The sequence below is a fragment of the Leptonychotes weddellii genome, chromosome 8 (assembly GCF_054177405.1).
Source record: "Leptonychotes weddellii isolate Sample4059 chromosome 8, ASM5417740v2, whole genome shotgun sequence".
Classification (NCBI taxonomy): domain Eukaryota; kingdom Metazoa; phylum Chordata; class Mammalia; order Carnivora; family Phocidae; genus Leptonychotes; species Leptonychotes weddellii.
This window is the reverse complement of record NC_138376.1, coordinates 111155083-111179343: the sequence shown is the minus strand read 5'-3', so window position 1 is coordinate 111179343 and position 24261 is coordinate 111155083. Positions and strand designations below refer to the sequence as shown.

Sequence of the window (24261 nt, the reverse complement as noted above, 5' to 3'; positions counted from 1 at the left end):
AAAAAAAAAAAAAAAACAACTTAAAAAACTAAGCACTCTTGTGTAGCCTATAAAGCCTGTGAAAGATAATCCCATATTGCCACCAGAAATAGAGTGTCAGCCCTTTAGGAAAGCCGTTCCACAGTCTTATAGAGTTTAGACTCTTTGGCTGGAAGATTCTACTTTTAGATATTTAACCTAAAGAAATGACTTAAATTTTATTTTTTAAATTGGACTTTTATTTTTCTAATAGAAATATATTAAAATGTTTTTCAATTCAAAAGGCACTGAAGAGTGGACGGTGAAGAGGTTTGCTTGATCCTCTGAACCCCAGACACTAGCGTTTATGGAAAACCCTGTGTCCCTTTTCCGAGTATTTTTGTTCATTATACATCCAAATGCCTGCGTGTATGGGGAGGGAGGGGTATTATCCCCTCACCACACTCCATTTTTACACAAATGATAAGACACTATCTAAACCGGTCAGTAGTTGGCTGTTTGACTTACTTACTAAGACCTCGGCAATTTGTTTCATGTTGGTACATGAAGAGCTTCCTCTCGGTGAAGGGCGACAGTACTTTTTCTAGACCCTTGACAGTGCAGTATGTGTTAAAATCTTGGAAGTGTGATAAGTGAAAAATCTCAATACCGTTTTAATTTGCATTTCTCTGAAGATTAAAAGGAGTGTCTTTTAATAGATTTAAGAGCTATCTGCATACTCTTCACTCAATGAACTGTGTCTGTTCCTATCTTTTGCTCATTTTTATGTTGAGTTCTTTTCCTTACTGATCTGTAGACACGCTCTCTCCATATATTAAGGAAATTATCCCTTTATCATGAGTCACAGTCCCCCACTCCCCAGTTTGATGTCTTGTAACTGCTTATGGTGTGTTTTGCCATGACAAAAATTTGATTTCGTTATATAGTTAAATTTATCGATTTTTTTTCATGGCTTTTGGAGTTCGTGTCCAACTTAGGGACTTACCTCAGGAAATAATTTTTAAGTAGACCAAACACTTTATATGTAATGATGTTTACTGCATTCTTTGTGATTTTTTAAAAAAAAAAACTGATCATACAGAAGTACAATAATTGAAGAATGGTTGCTTTTTTTTTTTTTAAGATTTTATTTATTTATTTGACAGAGACACAGCGAGAGAGGGAACACAAGCCGGGGGAGTGGGAGAGAGAGAAGTAGGCCTCCCACGGAGCAGGGAGCCCGAAGCAGGGCTCGATCCCAGGACCTTGGGATCATGACCTGAGCTAATGGCAGACGCTTAATGACTGAGCCACCCAGGCGCCCCGAAGAATGGTTGTTTTAACTGTAATATTGCTATACAGTGGATTAGGATGTGACCTGTATAAATAATATTTCTAGGAAGCTCCTCATATGCCTACAAAAGAATGTCATGGGAAGATGTTTGTGTTCAGATTGAGGCCAGATTCAAGACTGTGTCTATTCCAGATCATCTCAATAATATAAAAAATGGAAAGGAATAAATGGAAGGCATATTAATAATTGTAATCAGATGGCGAGATAATTATTATTACTACTACTATTTAAAATGTCTTCCAGTTCTTCCTAAACTTCCAAAACAAGCCTGCCTTTTTATAATAAGGAAAATACAACACAGATGATACTGCCATGTTCCACATGCATCATATACTATGTGCTTTGTGGGGTCCATTTGCTTTAGCTACTTGACATTCTTCATGCCGTCAGCAGCCCAGAAGTAGAGCAAAGAAAACCATGGTTGTTTGTCCAGAATAGAGCTAGTTTATCCAGATTTTCTTCTTTTCTTCTATTGTCAGATATCAGGATCTTAGGGAATGTTCTCTTTTATGTATTTCACCATTGAGAAAGTGCAGCTCAGATTACAACGGCACCCTAAAATTAGCACGTAATAGTGATTTTTTTTTTTTTAATTTCTCTTTTAAATTCTTCTTCCTAGTAGTGGTGTGGCTTTCTTTTTAACTTAAGCCATTTTTTTTGTGTTTTGTTTTGTTGTTGTTGTTTTTTTTTCTTTTTCAGTTTCTACATCCTCATGACCATTGGTAGAGGCTTTTTTTTTCCTTAGCTCCACTGATTTATAACTTACAAACAATAAAATATAACCAATCTCACTATAAAGCTTAAGTTTTGATAAATGAGTTTACCTTTGGAGCTGCCACCACAATTAAGATAAAACATTTGCATTAGGAATTGACAGAGATTTGACCTTTTTTTTAAAAGATTTATTTATTTGAGAGAGAGGCAGGGGTAGAGGGGCAGAGGCAGAGGGAGAGGAAGGGAGAGAATCCCCAGCAGACTCCCTGCTGAGCGAGGAGTCTGATGGGGGGCTCCATCTCACGACCCTGAGATGGAGCCCCATCACAGGTTAAATATAATTTAAAAATTATAATATATATAATTATATATATTATATATATATAATTTTATATATATATATATAAAAGTTACTTTTTCAGTCTTTAAATAGAAAATTTTCCACCTGCTTGCTAGTAGTTGCAATGATTTACAGGTCATCCGTAGGACTGACTACTAATTGATCTTAAGCATCATTGTGTGCTTATGGAAGTGATCTAGAAAAATCTCAGGACCCTGAGATCATGACCTGAGCCAAAATTAAGAGTGACGCTTAACTGACTGAGCCATCCAGGCACCCCCAGAGATCCGACTTTTAAAAAATATAATTTAAAAGATCTAATGTGTTTTATACTAATATATTCTGGAGTGCTTATGAGGGAAATGGTTAATTTTAGAGTATTCAAAAGAGACAAAGATGTTTCAAAAGTTAATGGCTTATACAGTAACTGTATATTGTTAAATAACTTCACAAAAGACCTCTCTTTTGGTTATACCATAAAATTATAATAAGTAAACTTGATAAAGAGCTATATACTCCCTCAGTTAAATTCTTTGAGGGGCTGCAACTTCAAAGGGACAGTTCTAGGCATTATGGGAGTTTTGATTTCTTTATATTTCCTTGACCTTGTTTTTCCCTTAAAATTCTGTAAGGCACTTGTTTTTTCTCACAAAATGAATGATACTCTGAGGCAATTGAGAACATCCAAATCCTTTCTTTAGGATCTTATTATATGTGAGCCTATACCCATATTAGCAAGATTGGAGAAATTGAGATAATTAGAATGGAAATATAATAGTTTCGCAGACGTGATTAAGATTTCCCCAGCAGAGCAAAGTGTTTCCCAGTGAAGAGATTGTTTCAAAGATCTAACCTCATTTCAAAAGAGGAACACTTAAACATGCTTTCACCATGGCACAACCTCAGAATCTGAATGTACTGGAACTTTTATAGGTCCTTTTCAGTGTGGCTCAGTGGATGCTGGAGCTCAGGGGGAGGGGGCTGTCATGTTGGCTGTTGTCATTTTTTCCCTCACATTTCAGGACTCTATGCACCCTCCCATATGTCCATTCACTTCCCTCTCCCCTGTTCCTTCCTACTAGTCTTTTGTTATGTTTTCTCTTCCTCCTTAGCCTCTTTTCTGGGAGTTGTGAAAGCAACCAAAAGGAGGCTCTTATTTGTAATTTCACTTTTTATTCTGAATACTTAGATTTAACTTCTTAATTACTTTATACTTCCAACAAAATGTCAATGCTAGGTTGTATTAATATACTTAATTTGCATATGAGAAGCCTAAGGTGAATTGGTCCAACCTGGAAATCTTCAGTTGAAAAGTTACTTTTTCAGTCTTTAAATAGAAAATTTTCCACCTGCTTGCTAGTAGTTGCAATGATTTACAGGTCATCCGTAGGACTGACTACTAATTGATCTTAAGCATCATTGTGTGCTTATGGAAGTGATCTAGAAATTAGAAATGTGTATATATATCCTAACTTAAAATAACAGTAAAATTAATAAATCAAAGACTTGTGTATAATTGAATTATTGGAAAATCATGGATGTATGCATTTCTGTAGAAATATACCACCAGTGGGGCGCCTGGGTGGCTCAGTTGGTTAAGCGACTGCTTTCGGCTCAGGTCATGATCCTGGAGTCCCTGGATCGAGTCCCGCATCGGGCTCCCTGCTCGGCGGGGAGCCTGCTTCTCCCTCTGACCCTCCCCCTTCTCATGTGCTCGCTCTCTCTCATTCTCTCTGTCTCAAATAAATAAATAAAATCTTTAAAAAAAAAAAAAGAAATATACCACCGGGAATTTGTTCAGCCATTTGTAAAGAAAATGTGCACAGCAACTGAGTGCCAGGTCTTTAACTTTCATAACTTGCCTGACTATCTTAGCTAGTTGGCTGCCTTAAATTCCTTTTGGAGGTATAGTAGTATCAGTCTGCTAGGGTTACCCTCACAAAATACCACATACCAGGTGGCTTAAACAACAGAGATTTATTCTCTCACAGTTCTAGAGGCTAGAAGTCAAAGATCAAGGTGCCATCAGGGTTGGTGTCTGGTGAGACCTCTCTTTCTGGCTTGTAATTGGCCACTTTCTCACTGCATCCTCACTTGCTCTCTTTTCTGTGGTCATGGAGACCGAGCTCCAGTGTCTCTTCTTCCTTTAAAGATACCAGTTCCATCGGATTAGGGCCCCACCCTAATGGCCCCATTTAACCTTAATATCTCCCTAAAGGCTCTATTTCCAAATACAGTTACATTTGGAGATAAGTCTCAATATATGAATTTGGAAGGAGACATCATTCAGTCTAAACAGGTAGAATAAGTTATACGTAAATCACTATAAATATGCAATGATACTACTTAGGCTAAGATTGTGTGAACTGGTTGGCATTGTACCTTTTTTTTGGTCTGAATCATAGAAAACAGTTTCATTATGCTATAGTTTAAAAAAAATCTAAGATTTACTTGTGTCTTTTCTCCTACTAAATTTAAGCAGCTTGAAGCCAGGAACATAATTTATTGCATAGCTTTCAAGTTCTTTTGACTTTAACATACCTACCTTAAGAAGTGCATTTTACATCATCGTCCAGAACAAGCACACACATCCTCAAAATAATTTCCCAAAAGCAAAATCCTTCTGTGGAAATTGCATTCTGATTTTTTTTTTGGAGGGGAGGGGCAGAGGGAGAGGGAGAATCCAGAGCAGGCTCTGTGCTTAAATCAGATATGATCTCACAACCTTGAGATCATGAGATGAGCTAAAATCAAGAGTTGGATGCCCAACCGACTGAACCACCCAATGCCCCCGAATCCATATTTTTTAAATTCCTTCATTAGGGAAAAAATGCTAGGTGTGACCCACTATGTTGGTTTTATGACCCACTAATGGTTTGTGGCTCACTATTTAGAAAACACTGGTTTATTAGGTTTTGATTCACAGTACCTTGCAGAATTCCAGGCACACAGTAGGCTTTCTATAAATGTTTATCGAATATATGAATGAAGTGCTGGGGTAGACTGAAGAAATTCTTTAGAGGTAGGTTTTGTCCATTTGTTGTCCATTACTCAGTATTCCTTTTAGCTTCTATTCATAGCAGTGTTCCCAGACTGAATGCAGATCTCTTTAGGTGGAGCTCAGACCAGGATTTTTTTTTCTTTTAAATATATTATTTTAGAGTAATTTCAGATTTACAAAAAAGTTGCAAAGGCAATGGACAGTTCCCAGATACCCAGCATCCAGTTTCCCCCATTATTCACATCTTAACATTTCTGTGGTATATTTGTCACAATTAATGAGCTAATAATTATTAAGTAAACTCCATACTTTACTCAGATTTTTCATTTTGCCTTGATGTTCTTTTTCTGCTTCAGGATCCCATCCAGGAGAGCACATGAAGTTTAGTCCTCATGTCTCTTTAGGGACCTGTTGGCAGTGAAAATGTCTCATTTTCCTTTTTTTGATAATCTTGACAGTTTTCAGAAGTACTGATCAGGTATTTTGTGGAAAGTCCCTTAATCTGGGTTTGTTTGATGGTTTTTCTTATGATTAACAGTGGTTTGGGGGATGAAGACCATAGAGGTGAGGGAATAGGGTCTATGCTATGAATATGACTTGTCACTGTCGATGTTTACCTTGATCCCCTGGCTGAGGTGATGTTTGTCAGCTTACTCCGCTACAGGGTTGCCCTTTATTCCCTTTTCCATACCATACATTTTGGAAGGAAGTCACTGTGTGTGGCCCACTACCTAGGGAGGGAGGACTTATGCTCCACTTCCTTGAAGGCAGGGGATCTAGATTTATATACGTTATTTGGAATTCTCCTCCCATGGGATTTGTCAATACTGATCTAAATGAGTACTTATTTTGTACTGTGTCTTGTAATTCAGTACTACACAAATTGTTTTGTTGCTCAAATTATTCCAGTTTCAGTCATGGGAAACTCTTTTAGGTTGGTTCCTGTGTCTCTTTGACCTACCCCCATGACCATTTTGTTTTTGAGCACTTTTTTGCTTTCTGACATTACAGGATGCTGTAGTTTCATCCCCTGCCCCAGCCCTAGAACTGGCCATTTTCCCAAGGGGACTGGTTCCTTTCATTGGAGAATTGTATTCGAGACGAAGATGCGAGTGTTGGGTGTTCTCATGGTGACAGGATGTTACTGCATCTTGGTCTTCTCAATAGACAGAAGTAGGAAATGTTAACCTGTGGATCACACCTACCTGTAACTTGCCATATCGGTCTGTATTTTTATTAAGGTAAACTTGAGTTCATCATGTTAATCTCTGACTCTAATCTAGCACTACATGGCTTATTCTAGCCTTCCCCTGTCTCCTTTGTAACCTCCCTCCCCAACAGTGAGAAAATCCTGGCTTCCATTATCACCATCTGTTTACTAATTTTTCATTCCCAGTATGCATGTACAGTGGTTTCAGAACTTTTAACTTGTGCCCCCATGGGAAACAACTTTACCAACCGGAGTTCAGTGCTTATGTACAGTTTCTTTTGTCTTTAGTCATTTCTAAAGTTACTTAGGTCAACACCCTTTTTTTCTCCGACTCCCTTCCGTGAGTTTATACGTTAGTAATACAGTTAGATTCTTTTGTCACAGTCTGCATTCATGACCTCCTGGTTGATAAAAAAAAAAAAAAAAAAAAAATTTGCATCCAATAAGGTTGACTTTTCATGCTGTATAATTCTATGGGTTTTGTCAACTGCATAGTGTTATGTATCCACTACAGCATTACCATCCAGAATTGCTTCACTGTCCTTAAACAACAACTCCTCCCGTGCTTCACCAAGAATAGTTGGTGTTCTTCCCTCCCAAAACTTCTGGTGAGTTTAATCTGCTTTTCATCTCTACAGTGTCCCCTTTTCCAAAATGTTAGGTGGATGGAAACATATAGTATGTAGTCTTTTGAAACTAGATCCTTTTATTTAGCAATATGCATTTAAGATTCTTCCATGTTGTTGCATGAATTTAGAAGCTCATTCCTTTTGATTGCTGAAGACTATTTTATAGTATGGTTGTATCATAGTTTGTTTATCCATTCATTTGAAGGACATCTTCGTTGCTCCCAGTTTTTGGCAATTATGAATAATGCTGCTATAAACACTTATGTGCAGATTCTTGTGTAGACATAAGTTTTCCGATCAGTTGAGTATATACCAAGGAGAGCAATGGCTGGATGCTATAGTATGTTTATGTTTAGCTTGGTAATAAACTGCCAATCTGTCTTCCAAAGTAGCTATGCCATTTTGTATCACCACAAACAATGATGGATTTTTGCCCTGCATGCTTGTCAGCATTTGGTATTGTCAGATTCTTGGATTTTAGCCATTCTTATAAATGTGTAGTGGTATCTTGTCTTAATTTGCATTTCCCTAATGACAAACGATGTTGAGCATCTTTTCATATGCATATATGCCATCTGTATATCTCCTTTGGTGAGTGGTCTGTTTGCGTCTTTTGCCCATTTTTTAATTGGTTTTATTGTTGTTGTTAAGTATTCTTTGTATATCCAAATATAAGTCTTTATTAGATTTGTGATTTGCAAATATTTTCTCCCAGTCTGTGGCTTGCCCTTGGCATGTGGGTTTTGAAAGTTCTTTGGGTGACTCTGAATTTCTGGCTCAAAGACCCAGATCTGATTGAGATAGGAGCATTGGATCATCTCTTCTGCAGCTACCTTCTCCCCTCTCTTTCCATTTCTTACCAGTCAGCCTCTCTGGGTCTTGATTGCCTCATCTGTAAAATGAAGAATATTAAGTTACCTTCCAGAGAGCAGGTATCTTTCAATTTTCAGTTCTATGATTCCATGACCACCTGACCTTTTGAAACCCTCCTGGAATGCTACCAATATACAGTTAGATCCCCTTACCTTTCTAATTGCTTTAGCAAAGGAAAAGAACTGCACGATCCAGACACTGAGAGTCTTTAATTTCTTTGTGGAATTTTATTACTCCCACTGTCTAAAAGCTCAACTGCTATGATGGCATGCCAGAGTGAAATAAATCTGTCAGTGACTTTAAAATGACAATAGGACAAAAATATACTGGATCATGTCTCAGAGGTACTGCTCACAAAAATGACCTCCATGTTTACTGTGTATTACAAATTTTATACATTTGTAGGCAGGTGGGAGAACAATGGCAGTTTAGAATTTCTCTATGTCCTTCCTCTATGTAATTATTCCATTATGAAAGAGCAAACCCCATTTTCTATGAAAGTTTACTTTTCCTGCAAAAAATGTCCCCTGAAGGACAGAACAGGAAAGTAACTACAAGAAAGACTCACAAAGAGTAGGGGTACAGTATCTTGAAGATATCTCCAGATGGAATAAACTTAGAAAAGATATTAATAAACCCTTGTAACACAAAAAGTACAGTAATAATTGCTAAAATTTCCTAACAAAATAGAACTTGTAGGGGCTCTTAACCCCATCCCATGGTGTTGTTAAATATGGAATATGAAGTCCTTTTTCCTCCAGTTTTAGTATCCTGCATTATGGACGCACTCAGATCTCATAGAATGCCCTGTTACTCGTTTAGTTTCTGTTTTGGTCATGTGCCATTATGCCCGTGTTGTCCTGTCTTAATGATTTTGTGGGAGTAACACACCACAAGCTCTGGAATCAGAGTTTTAAACCTTATTACTTATTAGCCGAGATATTTTTGGGCAAGTTCTTTACCCTCCCTAAATTTTCTTTCCTCAAGTGTACTATGTAGATCATAACAGTACCTGCTTGGATTGCTGTGTCAAAGAAACTAACGAAACATGAAGGTGCTCAGTGTAGAACCTGGCATATATTTGTGGCTGCTACTATTACTGGTTTGGATGAGGTCACCTGGGTGTTAATGTTTCAAGTGACAAGACTAGAGGGCCAAGGACCTTTCCAGAGCCCATGAAAGGGAATGTTGTTGAAATTCCCTGGCAAAATTGTCCTGGTAGAGACTCCTACCCTTCCCGGAAGGCTTAGAAAGAATGGTCAGAGTAGTAAGAGAGAAGCCCCAAGAGAAGGCAGCCATTGACACCGGGAGAGAGGGTCCTTCCAAGCAGGAAGGAGTGGGGAGTAATACCAGATGCTGCAGAGAGATTCCAAATGGCGACTCTCTATTGGCTTTCCAATTTCAGAAGGGCATTGGAAGAGTAGCGAGGGCGACAGAGGAGATGTTGACAGCACAAGTTTTTTTGAAGCGTTGAGGGGAGAAGAATTCACATGGGGGGAATTAGCTCTGGACAAAACAAGGGGCAGGATGGATGATAAAGGCGAGCTCATAGGTGGTGAAAAAGAGAGGAAGTAGGAGTTTGTTCTTGATAATCTCAGCTTTCCAGGAAGCAGGAAGATGGTGAGGGTGTTTGAGATGTTTTGAGGAGAGGGATAAAGGTTTCAAAAAGCTATCCAGCAAATGGGTGGCAAGCTGAATAAGCAATATTTGGCACAGCTCAGTCGACAATCATATCTTCATTGGTGGGAGTTTTCCAGCAGTTCTCAACAGCCTGACTATGGGAGCATCCATAGATGGTTGGACATGAGCTGGAGTTTTTTAATAAAATTTTTTGTGGTTTTGAAGCTTTTCAAAATACAAAGTTGAAAGAATGAACTCCCCTATACCCTTAATGTAGATTCACCAATTATTAATATTTACACATTTGCTTTATCATTTTTATGTATGCAATACTTACATTGTTATTGGAATGTAAGTTAGACTTTGTTTATTGTTAAATATTCCAGCATTTATCTCCTAGAAACCATGACATTCTTCTACATAACAACAGTACAATTATTACTCAAGAAATTTAACATCAGGACAATACTATTGAATGTATAGTCCATATTCAGGTTTCTCCAATTGTCTCAATATTTTTTTTGAAGATTTTTAAGTAATCGCTACACCCAGTGTGGGTCTCAAACTCACAACTCTGAGATCAAGAGTCACATGCTCTACTGACTAAGCCAACCATTCACCTCTCAATATATTTATAGCTTAAAAAACACACAAACAAAAAACACTCCAGGATTCATTAGACATTACATTCAGTGGAATTTTTAATCGCCTTTCATTTGGAAGAATTTTTTTTTAGCTTTGTCCTTTGTAACATTGATGTTTTTCAAACATACCATCTAGTCATTTTTTGAATGTCCCTTAATTTTGGTTTGTTTCCTTATTGTAAACTTGGGTCCTGTGTTTCCAGCAGGAATGCTCCATATGGGATGATGTGTCCTCATCAGTGCATTGCATCACGAAGCATAGGTCAGTTTATCCCATTACTGGTGATACAAACTCTCTTCACTTGGTTAAGGTGGTATTTGCTAGGTTTCTTTGCTGTCAAGTTATGGTTTTCCCCCTTTTTAATTAATAAGAAATTTGTGGGGGGATTGATGCTTGGGAACTACATGGACTGTGACTATCCTATTCCTCTCCAAGTTTCACCCAGTAGTTTTAGCATCTATTGAAGAAGACCGTGGAGAGAGAATGAGTTGTACAGTCTAGGGAAGAAACTGAACCCAGAGAAGGCACACACGTGTGTGTGTGTGTGTGTGTGTGTCGCTCCAAAGTAAATATGCCGGGAGCACAGAGTGAGAGACCCGAAAGGATCAGAAGTCATGGTCAGAGGTGCGGATGCTGGAGTTTAAAGTTTTTTAAGGTGGAGCTCTTCCAGGTTGTTGAAGGGCTAGAAGGTTGCCATGGATTCAGATGATAGCTTGAGTGGAGAGTGGTTTTTTTCATTAGGAGGAAGCAAGGGAATTCTAAGACCAAAGTATTGCATAAATCCCTCACGTAGATGTTGAATTGGCCCAGGAAGATGGGGCAACTGGAGGAGAAATTATATGAGCCAAGGGCCAAAGCTCTCCATTGTTCAAGATCTAGAGTGAGTTAGTCCATGGATGACGGTGACAGAGGTGGGAAGAGAGTGGAGGAGCCAGACGTCCTGGGCCCTAAAGAAGATGTTTTAATATGTGAGTAAAAGCAATGACGTAGCAGTGGGGATGGGGGTAAGCATCATGCGGTCTTTTTAACATCTCCAGTGTGGAGTGGCCATTGGCAATTGTACCTCCTCAACCAAAAGACCCTTGGTGTGGTGTATCTTTGAGGAGGGCCAGGCCTTTGAGTAAAGGTGGAGAGCTGGAGAGACCTTTGAAGAGGAGGAGGGAGAAGCATGGTTTTGCTACTGGGGAGAGGATCAGAGGGCACAAGGGAAAGGGCAGTAGGACGGACAGCCGTAGGAATAGAGAGTGAGAGGAGACCGGGAAGCTCAGGGTAATCTGAGAGGAGATTACCTTGCAGGATAATTGAGGATTGAAGGGCAAAGGATGAAAAGAAAACAAGAGATTGGGGGTTTGAGCTGAGGTCAGGATTGTGCCTGGACCTCTAGGGCATATGTCAGCCCTTTTTCTGTAAAGGACTGGCAAGCAAATATTTTCAGCTTTGTGGGCCATACAGATGGTTGCTGTTGGAGCATGAAAGCAGCCATTGATGATATGTAGATGAATGAGGGGGACCATGTTCCAATAAAACTTTATGGTCACTGAAATTTAATTTCATGTAATATTCACATGTCACCAAATACTCTCATTCTGATTTTTTTTCTCCCAAACATCTAAAAAATGTAAAACCTTTAGCCCACAGGCTCTACAAAAGGAGACCTAAAGACTACGTTTGGCCTGCAGGTTGTGCAAAAGGAGACATAAAGACTACATGAGGCCCGTAGGCTGTAGTTTGCTGACCCCTTCTCTAGGATAAAGGTATAGGAATTTGTGTTAAAGCAGAGACTTAAAAGTCACTAGGGACATTTTGGGAGGGGAAGTAAAATGTATCTCCTGATAATCACGAGTAACTGTTGGTAAAGTCCGTGGACCAAGAGTGCAGGCTATCAGACTGCTAACTTCAAAAAGGAAAGGGAAAATTTAAGATGAACAGTAAAGAATATGATGAAGCAGTTATGTACTTACTGCAAAGTTCATTGTTGTTTTAATTCTTTAAATGATTTTTAAAAATGTGAATTAAAAGCATATGGCAGATTTAAAGCCAAATAATGTATGGTGCCCTAGTTCAGTCTTCAGATAATTAGTATTTCTTCTATTTTAATCCTCTTACCTTATGGATCTCTACATCTTTCTCAGTTCAGTTTATCCAGATAGCAACTCTGGTTTCCTCTGGGGTGGGGGAAGTGGGGTTGCCAGACTACCCATGGTACAAGAAGGGACCTGGTCACCTAATTGCTCTGTATGCAAACTAAAGGCTTTCAACCAACACTTCATGGACAGCCCCACACTCCACTTCTTGCTCTCTGGTACCCCTGAGCGTCCAGCCCTTCAGGGGGTACTTCTCCACTCTTAAGTCAGTTACCACTCCAGGATTTGTTTTTGTCTTTTAAAATCTGTTGAACTCTTTCAACTGTGGCTCCTGTCTCTCTCTGCTGTCCTTGTTTTGGCAGAGCTCTGGGAGGGAGAAGATAACAGATATAGTCAGCCTGCCATATCCTTTAACTTTAAAATGAATGGCTGGTACTCCTAAATTATGAAAAGCCTCTACCACCTTCCCTCTTTCTTGTACCTTCTTGCCTATTGCTGTTGAATTTTGTGATAAAATTTTAATTATAGTCGGAAAAAAATAGATATCAATATTTGGCCTTTGTATACTACTTTTATTTTTTTCACTCCAAAGGTCAGCATTTGGTCATTGTCAACTTGGTTCTTTTCATGCCACATGCAACAGATACGAAAACCAATGCCGTTGATTATATTTTAAATTACTTCTGACTGGTTCTGGTTGCTTATTAATAAAAGGTGAATGGATCCTCCCCATCTTTAATTGTGCTATTTTCATTTCAAGCTAGACACGAGACACTGAATTTTCCTACTTAAAAATTGGAAAGTCTTCTCCATACTTCATATAATTTGAATTACAACCACACATTTTATTATAAAAATAGGAAACACATAGCTGCTTAAATCAATGGACCATCCTCACTTCTTTGGAAGCCACAAGTGGCCATGTCTTCTTGTCTCTTGTTTTCTTGATCCTTGATACATGGCAAAGCAACATGATTATTCTGTTGCACTTTCCAAAATGTGTGTAACAGGAAAACTTGACCACGTAACGTAAAAAATGTGAGTAGAGGAACTACATTACTGAAACACTGCCTTGTGAGTTTACTATGTTCACCAAATGTCAGTCAGTTGAAGATAGAAGTAGACATCAGTCTGTTTTACTTTGGGAAAAATAATGTTCTCATGGGAGGCCTGTTTGAGGAAGTGATACCTGGATAGAGAAGTCATTGCAAATTAACTCTATTGCACTCTGTGAGCCAAGGATTACAGTCTCTAAAAAAGGAGGGACTTTGGGGCACCTGAGTGGCTTGGTTGGTTGAGTATCCAACTCTTGATTTCAGCTCAGGCTATGATCTCAGGGTTGTGGGATCGAGCCCCCGATGGGGCTCTGCTCTGAACGTGGAGTCTGCTTAATGGTTCTCTCTCTCCTGCTCTTTCTGCCCCTCCCCAGCCCCCACCTGTGCACCTATTCTCTTTCTCTCAAAAAAAAGAAAAAAAAAGGGCCTTGGAGATTGAGGGAAGGCCAGCATAAGGCCAGTGAGAGATGTAGTTTGGCCAGAAGCCATGGGCCTCAAAAGAACTGTTTATTTAGGTTTTAAGGTGTTACTTTTACTTTGGTTAGAGAAAATGAAATCTAAACACTTATTGAATATTTGTTGAGTTGAATTCACTGGAAGATTTTTTTTCAAATTGGTTTAAGTCTGTTAAGCAAAATGTAAACTGTATACTGTGATTGCTTCCTTTGGCTGCTTGTATTGTGAAAGAACACTGGATTAGGGGTCTGAGGGAAGACGTGGATTGGAGTATCATCTCTGCCACTTAAACCCTCACAGGTGAGAAAATGATGATGTACCAGGGAGTGCTCACAAAAGAGTTAGCAAAAAAGCAGAAGGTAAATACAAATTCAAACTATAGTGGATGAAGATGAAAACAGTCTCATAATTTCTTTCTCCCGTTTCCATGCAAGTAAGAATAGAAAAATTTTAATGAATTTCATTGAGATTTAATTTACATATAACAAAATGTACTTATTAGAAGTGTAGTATTCGGTGAAGTATGACAAATATATCCATGCAATCATCTCACTGATCAAGATACAGAACATTTCTATTACCCTACAGAGTTCCCTCATGCCCCATCTCCATCCACCCCAGGAAATCACTGATCTGCTTTTTGTTACTCTATATTAGTTTTTTCCCCCCCTAAAATTTCCTATAAATGGATTCATATAGCAGGTCTTCTTTTATGATGGCTTCTTTTACTCAGTATCATGTTTTTTAGATTCACCTATGAGATGATTAGCAGTTTGCTTATTTTCTTACAATTTGTTTCCAGATTGGGGCTAATATGAATCTTTGTGTATAAGTCTTTGTATAGATAAGTTATTATCTCTCTGTGATAAATACCTAAAAGTGGGATCCCTGGGTATATAGTAAGTATATGTTTACTGTTATAAGAAACTTTTATTTATTTATTTTTTTAAGATTTTATTCATTCATCTGACAGAGACAGAGACACAGCGAGAGAGAGGGAACACAAGCAGGGGGACTGGGAGAGGGAGAAGCAGGCTCCCCGCTGAGCGGGGAGCCCGACGCGGGGCTCGATCCCAGGACCCTGGGATCATGACCTGAGCCGAAGGCAGATGCTTAACGACTGAGCCACACAGGCGCCCCTATAAGAAACTTTTAAACAATTTTTTAGAGTGGCTGTACTCTTTTATATTCCCACCATCAATGTATGAGAGTTCTAGATTTCCCATATCGTTGAGAACACTTGGTATTGTCAGTCTTTTAAATTTTAGCCATTCCAGCGGGTAGGTAGTGGTATTTCATTGTGATTTTAATTTGTACTAGTCATTGGGGAAATGACATCAAGAATCATTCATGTAGTTATTGGTCATTCAAATACCTTCTTTGGTGATGTATCTTTTCAAGTCTTTGCCCATTTTTATGGCATTGTTTATTGTATTATTGAGTTGTATGCATTCTTTAAATATTCTGATACAAGTCCTAGGTCAGATATATGTATTAGGAATATTTTCCTCACAGTATGTGGCTTGGCTTTTCAATTCCTTAGTGTTGTCTTTTGAAAAACAGATTTTATTTTTGGTAAAATCCAGTTAAGAATTTATTCTTTCGTGGTTGTTGCTTTTTGTGTCCTACCCTAGTAGTCTTTGCTATTCCCAGGTTTTCTTCTAGAACAGTGCCGTCAAACAAAACTATTATGTGAGCCACATATATAAGTTTTAAGTAGCCACATTAAAGAAGTAAAAAAGAACACAGTTGAAGTTAATTTCAGTCATATGTTCTATTTAAACCAATATGTCCAAAATATTACTTCAACAGCTAATCAATATAAAAATACTGAGATATTTTACATTCTTTTTTTATCCTAAGTCTTCAAAAGCTAGACTATAGTTTGTTTATACCACACTTCAGTTTGGACTAGTCACATTTTAAGTGCTCAGTAGCATGGCTGGTGGCTACTTTATTGGACAGGGCAGTTCTAAAAGTTTTATAGTTCTTGTTTTTTATTTAGATCTGTGCTCTAATTTGACTTTTGTATATGATGTGAAGTGTAAGTGTAAGGTTTTTTTTTCTCCATACAGATAACAGTTCTCACATCATTTATCTTTTTCCACTGAAATTATGTTGTACCTCTGTCCAAAATCAATAGATTATATGTGTGGGTCTTTTTCTGGACTCCATATACTGTTCATGCCAGTACCATTCTGATTTGATTATTGTAGCTTTATAGACCTTAAAATCAGGTGGTGTAATTCTTCCAACTTTGTTCCTCTTTTCCCTTTTTGCTATTCTAGATTCTTTGCATTTCCATATGAAGTTTAGATTCAGTTTGTCAATTTCCACAGCAAAGCTGACTGGGATTTTGCCCATTTTAGACAGTTGAAAGTTGCCCCCCCAAAAGACAGGCCCATGTCCTAATCCCCCAGACTGAGAATGTTACTTCATTTGGAAAAAAAAAGGGGGGGGGTTGTGAAGATGTAATTAAATTAAGAATCTTGTGATGAGATTATGTCAAGTAATTCAGGTGCATCCTAAATCCAATGGCAAGTATTCAGTACGATAGACACACAGAAGTGGAAACATACCACACTTAGAGAGGAGGGCAATGTGACAGCAGAGGCAGAGGTTGGAGTGATGTGGCCAGAAGCCAAGGAAGCCAAGGAAACCAGAGAATGCCAACAGTCTCCAAACCCTGGAAGAGGCAAGGAAGGATTCTCCTCTAGAGCCACTAGAGGGAGTGAAGCCCCGCTGACACCTTGATTTTGGACTTCTGGCCTCCAGGACTGTGAGAGAATACATTTCTTGTTTTAGCCACAAACTTGTGGTAATTTATTGCAGCAGCTATAGGAAACAAATATGTCCATTATCAGGCTGAAGAAGTTTCTTTTCTTTCCTGTTTTTTTTTTTTTCTTGCAAGAATGGGTGTTGGATTTTGTCAAATGCCTTTTCTGCATCCGTTGAAAATATTTTCTTTCTTGCTATTTTGTTAATGTTGTCATAATCTATATAAACACTCTGCTCACATGGTATTGATTTTAGCCCCATCATAACTGTTACCCCTGGTAACATCTGTTCCTGAAGGTGCTGGGTCCTGACATGTTGTATCAAATTGTAAATATGTCAGCATGAATCTTCTTGCTTTATATTTGCTAAAGACATTCTAAGAAGTCATTGAAGAGTCTGTAGAATAAACCTGTATCTCAAAATGCTTAGAAGAATAAAACAGAGATCATGGGTAGTTCTGTATAACTGGGACCACACTCATAACCCTTGGGTCCAGTTTGGCCTTGAGAAATACTTTTCTTTCTTTCTTTTTTGTTTTTTTTTTCTTAAAATTTTATTTATTTATTTGATGGAGAGAGAACACAAGCAGCGGGAGGGGCAGGCAGAGGCAGAGGGAGAAGCAGGCTCCCTTGCTGAGCAGGGAGCCCGACGCGGGGCTCGATCCTGGGACTCTAGGATCATGACCTGAGCCGAAGGCAGATGCTTAACCGACTGAGCCACTCAGGGGCCCCGAGAGATACTTCATTTGGCCTTTGTACTGTTTCCAAAATTGGGAAATTTTATATTAAAACACGAAATATCGTGCTTATCTTGAATTATACAGATTTGGCAACAGTGCCCTGAATTCTAACATGGTAGTGATTGGCCTGAGCTGTACAGCATCTGCCCCTTACACAAAGAATGTTCTTTTCACTCTACTACAATCCTATTCCTCATTGTTTTAAACTTCATAGAGATTTGAGTTTGCTATCTCTGCCCTAGATCCTTTGTTGGGGCACATCATAATGCAAAGGCACGTGTCATTGAGGGAAGGCTTAGGGAAAAGGAGGGTATTACCGTTACCAAGTCAACGTATAGTTCTTCAAAGAATTTTGTGGGAATGACTTAAAGATAAATAAAGAACTTTCATATAATTCATTACCAATGAGAGAGACACTCTGATCAACTGACTTGTGGATAAATATGGCACAAAGAAACACTAAAAAAATCTAAAAACCCTAAACCACACAAATTAAAACAGCTCACCTGCTACAACCAAAAAAAGAAGTGCTGTAAAACCTTATAGTGTAAACTGTGAGAAGAGATGGCAAAGCAAAGATGCCAGAGATTCTGTTAATTTATTGTGTATCTACAACCTTCTACCCCCCTGCAAGACCTACTGAGGAAAAAGATGATCAGACCAAATTTTGAGAATTTTCACAAATGTCCTCCAATTGGGAAAGAAATCAGTGGCATCCCTGTAAAACATCAAGGAATCTTTATGTGCCACTGTTGGATTTTGCCGGAAGCAGGAAAGTTTGTCACCTTTTGGGGTACTGTGTTAAACCGGGCAAATGAACCGAAGTTCACAGGTACAGGATACTCCTTGGCTGGCTTGAAGGAGGGCTGCTGAGGATTTAAAGGAATTTCAGAAGTGATGTCTGACTTCCCCCAGCAAGCTGTACACTCTGTTGCAAGCTGAGTTCCACAATCCCCCATCACCCCTCCCCTCATCCTAAAACCCTCAGGTCACAGAAAAAGTAGATAGCAACAACACTCAGCTCTGAAACTGAAGCTCAGGATAGGGAAGACGGACACTTCTCAGCTGAAGAGGAAAGTGTACCAGGAATTCACTCGCAGGATATTAGTGCAAATATAAGGTCTGGTATTAACTTTTAAGGATAAACAAGATAAAAGATATGACATAGCTGTTATGCAAACATGCTATATAACATGGGAGTGGGAAGCAAGGAAAACAGCATGTAGAAGACAGACAAAAAAAAACCAAGGCTGGAAGTAAACAACCAGTGAACAGAAATTTGTATTCCTTGTATGTGTTTTATGCTACAGGAAAAAGAAAAAAAAATACGGATTACTCAAAACAGCTCAAGGACAATATAAGACGAGAATGTGATGAAAAAGGAAATTGCATAGCTAAGAAAATTGAGGTTCAAAACAACATGATTTTAAAATTCAGTAAACTAGAAAAATGAATGGAATATTTTGAGAGAATCCGAGTGAGTACAAATCTCAAGAAGGTGGCTATGGAAGGACAGAAATCAAGTATAAGGAGACTGGTGACTCTGAAGTAAAAAAACCCAATCGATGAAAGATAAACTTACTCGGATGTATAATATGAATGGGATTCTACACTAAGAAAAGGAGAATGGAATCCATAAACTGAAAGATCATACTATATGGCGGGGGTGGGGAACTGACATCGAATAATTGACAGAGACATGGCCCAGATGAGGCTCTAAAGAGTTTTAATGATAAAAAAAAAATTCATCAGGCATCCAAGTAGAAAAATCAAATCCCCTCCCAGGGAAGACACCCAGGATTCAGATCTCTCCACAAAATCTGATGTCAAAAATCAATGAAAGCAATTGCCTTTTTGTTCTGTTAGGTTTTGAAGAAAGGTGTGAATCCAAAATATCTACCCTGTTCAGTTTTTATTTATGTGTAGAGCTAAAAAGCAGATAAAACATGAAGGTGCTCGCTGAGCCCTCCTTAAGAAAACTACTTGAAAAAGAGAACAGGCCATTAAATAAAAATAAAGAATTTAGGAATGAATAAGTTATGATGAATACTGAATTCATTTAAATACAGAATCAAGACTGAACATCTGGGAGAATAAGGTGGGAGAGCACTTGTAAATGTTCTAAGTGCTAGTAAGCCAGAAGTAATGTAAGCAGTGGAAATTGGAAGATTGCAGTGAAGGTGGGTGGAATTGTAAGATGCTATTAACCTCGTATTTCGGAGCTATGAGACTCTCTGAAATATGTAGTGAATTCTTCATGCCTTTCATTTTACTTAACGTTTATAGGCCTCTTTTAGGAATATATATCACGTAGGGAAGAAAGCAACCGCTGGAGATTTGCTTCAGTTTCTTTTTCTTAAATTAAAATAACATTGAAAAATTTTAAATTACTTAAGCATACATAGCATGACTCCTTAACTATAAAATTATTTCCGTCTCATCTTTCTGTGCCTTAGTATCTTCATCTGAAAGACGGGAGTAAGTATTTCTCCCAGGGTAAATTTACCTGCGAAGTGTAACTGTGCCTGGCTCACAATTAGTGATCACAGTTAGGCTGCCATTATTTCAACGCTGCACGAATAGGAGGTAAGCGAATTTGGCTTATTGCAGTGTTCTGCTAGCATCTGTCGTGTTTCTCATTTATGATTTGGCTCAGGGCGGTTCATCCTGGTGGTGACTTAAGTGAACAGTCTTCGATACCGTACGGGGCTTCGGGCTGGTTCGGGTCTACCTGCGCCAGCTCTGCACCTGGACGACCTTGGCTTAGCCCACACGGATGACTCAATCGGCCAGGCGTCTGGGCGCCTGTCCTCTTCCTCCGCCCAGGCCGCCGACCCCCTGGCTCCCCAGCGGGGCCTCCTCCTGCCACGTGACGCCCCCGCCAGGGGCCCCAGCGCCCTCCTCGCGGACGCGCCGTTCCGGCTCCCGGGCTCCGCCTGTGCGCGGCCTCCTCGGCGCAGCCATCCTCGCGGCTGCCGAGGGCGGCAAAGCCCACGGCATCTGCCATTTGTCATTCAGCCCGTCGGTACCGCCCCGAGCCTTGATTTAGACACGTCTGGGGCGTATTCTGGCCTCACTCTCCTGGCGGACGGACGGACGGACGGACGGGGCGGCTCTCCTCCCAGCCCGGCGGACCGCGGGCCTTGGCGCGCGGGGTGCTTCCCCGGGTCGCCGTCATGGCCGCGGAGGCGGCGCGCCCGAGCTGCCTCGCCTGAGTTCCGGGGGGCTCTTGACCCCGCAGGGTAGGTGGTTGGGTGCTCGTGGCCCGGCTCGGTGGCGGTGGGGCCCGCTGCGGGCCTGGGGGCGGCGGGGCGGCGGCATTGCCGCGGAGCGAGGACCGTCCTGGGCTCCGTGCCGCGCTGGGGAGGGTGTGCGGGTGCCGACGCGCCGCGTACGTGACGGGGTCCGGGGCTCCTCGGGACGAAGTGTGAAACTCCGACAGATTGTCACCGGCCAAGCCAAGTTGACTTGAACAAAACATTCTTTCAACGGGTCGTTTTTAATGCCACTTTTTGAAGCATTTGTGTATATTTGGTATGCAGTAAATAGACTCGATTTTTGAAAACTGGCATTCTTAACCTTGCCAAAAGGCCAAAAAAAAAAAAAAAAAGTCTCTTAAAAGTAATAATGTGACTAAACATGAAATGTTTGCATTTACATTCATTATGGAAAATATGATTTGTTTTATGCCTTAATATGATGGACTGTGTCAGATGTACCCTTAAAACTATTTAAAAATGTGGGCTCCTAAAAATTTCCTAGATTAGAATAACTGATAATGCAACTTTGGTTGTTTAGTCTCAGCATCAAACTTTAAGATCGGTGGTGGGGATTTTTACTTCTTAATAAATATACTGCTGTAATTTTGACTCCCCCCCCCCCAACAAATGTGTTACTTTTATGTTTTAGGAAACCAATAAAATTAAAAATAGAAGCACTCAGCTTAGGTCCTCCTTCTTCCAGGAATCCTTCCCTAACCCCTCCCTCCCCAGGCAGGATCGGAGAGGCCCCTCCTGTGAGCTTTCTGGGGCCTCACTGAGGTCCGGGTCCCTTATGTCCTCCCCACCCCCCTGTGTATTAACCCATCAGTCTCACTCGGAGTCCACTGGATACATAGCACATGGTAAGTGATTAGTACTGTTTTATGACCGAAGGAAAAGATAAAACGATCTGATGTTTCGCAGTTTTAGCTCTAAAATTATAGAGTGGTAAATTTATATGCACTCAGATAAGAACATTTATTTAAAAGTTAAGGATCTAGAAAAGTTGCCCGTGTCCGATGTCCATGTTCCACGTCCTAGCAGTTCTACTCCTAGGTATTTATCCTCTAGAGCGATGTTTTTCAAAGTTTGAAGCCCATTTTAGTGAGTCGTGAAATCAGCTAAGTGGGTAATCATCAGAATTTGTAAAACACGAATTAGCAGAGGATAGAAAATAACAGAATATGTCTCAGGTCATTGGTTATTTGCTTCATGAAACTTTTTTTTTTCTCGGTTTTATACACAGATGTGTGTCATGATGTAAAACGTCATTCCTTAGTATGAGTCATGGTCAAAAAAGTTTGAAAGCCACTGCCCTAGATAAATTTTCATACATATACACAAGCAGACGTGTACAAGAAGGTTTACTGCAGTGTTATTTGTAATACCCCAAAGCTGGAAGCAACCTTCATGTCTATCTGAAGGGGAAAGGTAAATTATATTCATAAAATGGAAACTACCCAGAACAGTGGTGAATGAAGTAGTTTTGTGTTTCAACGTAAATGTGTCTCAGTAATGTTGAGCCAAAAAAAAAAAAAAAAAAAAACCCCAAAAAACCAAACAAAAAAACCCAAGTTGTTGAAGCTGATATCATTCAGTATTCTATGAGAAATTCAGAACCTGGTGAAATAAAGATGTCGTTTAGAGATGCATATATAGGCATTAAAAGTAGTAAAGAGAAATTGTGAATAAATTGATACCCTAAAAGTCAAGCTGTTGATCTTCTCCTAGGGGGTGAAGGGAGGGGGTTGCGATTGAGAAGAGACATACTGAGGACTTTTGGGATGCTGGACATGCTTTATCTCCTGACCTGGGCAATGGTTACATGAGTGTTTGCTCTATAACTCTTTGTTAAATGATACATGTAATGTCTGTATATTAAGTTTCCCCCCAAACCTATTAAAATATGGGTGTTGTGAAATGAAGAAGCCTGAAGCCAGGACTCTAGTCTATTCATATTTGCCAGCTTTTCTTTAAAAAGAGAAAAGTTGTGATCAGGAAAGGTACCTAGGGAATTTACACAATATCCGTAATGTTTTATTTCATAAATTCTGGGGTGGATACATCTGTGTTCATTAAATCCTTTATATGTTTTTATATCTTAATTTTTTAAAATAGAAGAAAAGTCATTCACAGATAATATTGTGGACATCTGGTGTGTTTGCTTTCTGAAAAGCGACTGTTAACGCATTTTTTACGAAAGTGAAATTATAGTTTATATAGTAATATAAGCTAGAATACAGTGCTTTTATGAAAAATGTAAATACTAAAAGTACATAAAAACATAACGGACCTTCATGGACCTTCATGAAGGATTTTTAAATGTTAACATGCTGTCTTATTTACTTCAACAGTTTCAATTCCTCGGTCGCTCTGGGCCACATTCCAAGTGCTCAGTAGCCACATATGACTAGTGGCTATTATATTATACTCCATTATTTTATATTCTACTGTGCTATATTGTATAACAACACACTTCCATCATTGCAGCAATTTCTGTTGGAAAACATTATTCAAGGTACAAATCCTTTGTTGGTTATGTAAACTGCAGACAATCTTTTCTTTGTGCTTTCGTGACTCAAGATATTCTTCCCTACTATGAGGGAAATGTGTTTTGAAATTTTTTCAAAGTTTCCATTTTTTTTACATGTAGTTCTTTCATTTGCCTGACTTGTGTATGTATAGATAGCTATTTTTTAATTTACGTTGGGAGATTAAGAAGACCTCGTTTTCTTTTTCCCATGTGGAGTGGCAGTTAGCCCCGTCCCAGTGATTTGCAGTGCCTACCTCTGTCCTATACATGTTCCCAGATATGCTGGGGCTCATTTCTGGGCTCTTTACTCTGGTCTTAGATTTGTCTCCGCAAATACTACGGATTTTTATTTAGTGTTGCTTTCTATGCCATATATTTTTTTCAGTTCTAAGAATTAAAAATTTTTTCATTATGATTTTTATTCCTTCTCCATGAGATTTTAGAAGTATTTTCTAGTTCCAAATGTGGAAGGTTTTGTGAGTTATCCTTTTGTTATTGATTTCTAACTTGCACTGTAGTCAGCAAGTGAGGGCTCTATGCTACCGATTCTTTGAAATTTGAGAATTGCTTTGTGGCCTCATGGTTAGTTTTTCAACTGCGCCTTGAATGATTGAGAAGAATATGTACTCACGGACTTTTTGGGGCAAGGTAGGTATAAAAACATAAATACACACACACACATGCGTGCGCACACACGTCTTAAGCACAAGAATTGTGGTGTTCAAATCTTTTTAATCTTACTAATTTTTTGGTTTGTTTGAGCTATCAGTTTTTGAGCTATCAATTACTGAAAGGTGTAACAAAAAGATCACAATAAAATAAGGAATTTTCTCATTTCTTCTTGTAATTCTGTCTCTTTGCTTTATAAAAGTTGAAAGTTCAGTATATACAAGGGTGGAATTGCTCTATTTTCTCTGTAAAGTGAACTTTTTGTCATTCTACAGTGATGTTCTATCCCCACCCAAATACCTAGTACCTTAAACTCAGTTTTGTTTTAGAATACTCTAGTCAC

At 39.1% G+C, this 24261-nt stretch overlaps 1 protein-coding gene across 16 annotated transcripts in view; it reads left to right on the top strand.

Annotated features, from left to right (window-relative positions):
- Positions 1 to 24261, top strand: part of PLAGL1 (PLAG1 like zinc finger 1) — a 110219-nt gene that overhangs the window by 18546 nt on the left and 67412 nt on the right. For 9 of the 16 annotated variants that reach the window (XM_081827445.1, XM_006744480.3, XM_081827439.1 and 6 more), the window contains exon 1: positions 20373 to 20698. The exons of 4 other annotated variants lie outside the window; for them this stretch is intronic. The gene's annotated coding sequence lies outside the window, so the exon portion shown is untranslated. Of the gene's footprint in view, positions 1 to 20372; positions 20699 to 21562; positions 21580 to 24261 lie in introns of those variants that run through there. 3 more of the 16 variants (XM_081827444.1, XM_081827437.1, XM_006744481.3) reach the window with 2 other exon arrangements.